Genomic DNA, 852 nt, shown 5'->3' with positions numbered 1-852 from the left:
TCCGTCTGTCTGTCCGTCTGTCTGTCTGTCTGTCTGTCTGTCTATCTATCTATGTATCTATTTTTGTGGTATTTCCTGAATGCTAGTGGCAAACTCAATCCCTAGCATTGGGCTACATTCTCAGCCCTCTTATGTTTTATTTTATTTGATACAGCGTTCTTCTATGTATCCAAAAATGACCTAAACTTGTATAGATCCTCTTGCCGCTCCCTGTCTCCTGAGTGCTGTGGATGGGTGTGTGTCACCAAGCTCATCTTCTCCCATTAGACTTATTGTAAAAAGATACTTTACAATAATGTGCGAGTTTTCCTAAACCTAGCCTTTATTCTATCACCATTTTAAAAAAGCTTTAAAGTGTGTTTTCACCTTAGCCTCCAGCTCCCTAGGTAGCCCAGGATGACCTTAAATTTCTCTTTTGTTATCTCCCAGAGCTGTCACCTGTGCCCAGTTCATGAGATGCTGGAGATCAAATCCAGGGCTTCACATATGCTAGACAAGTAGATCCGGCTGAATTAAACTCCCAACACCTGTGTTCTGTTCACTAATAATTGACTTACACACATATTCTCTGATTGGCTGATTCACACTGCAACCTGCCCCCCACCTGTAGATGTCAAAAGAGGGGGGCTTATCCCAGCTTGTTTGTAGCTCTTGGAACTGAAGGCAGAGCTGCGTGAAAATCGGGTCTTAACTAGTGCGGTGTCTAAGTAGTTGGGTGAAATGAGACCTGTTTTTTGTTTGTTTTTCTTTTCTTTCTCTTTTTTGTTTTGTTTTTCGAGACAGGGTTTCTCTGTGGCTTTGGAGCCTGTCCTGGAACTAGCTCTGTAGACCAGGCTGGTCTTGAACTTACAG

This window comes from Microtus ochrogaster, chromosome 6, assembly GCF_000317375.1.
Source record: "Microtus ochrogaster isolate Prairie Vole_2 chromosome 6, MicOch1.0, whole genome shotgun sequence".
Lineage (NCBI taxonomy): Eukaryota > Metazoa > Chordata > Mammalia > Rodentia > Cricetidae > Microtus > Microtus ochrogaster.
Note: the sequence above shows the minus strand (reverse complement) of the source record.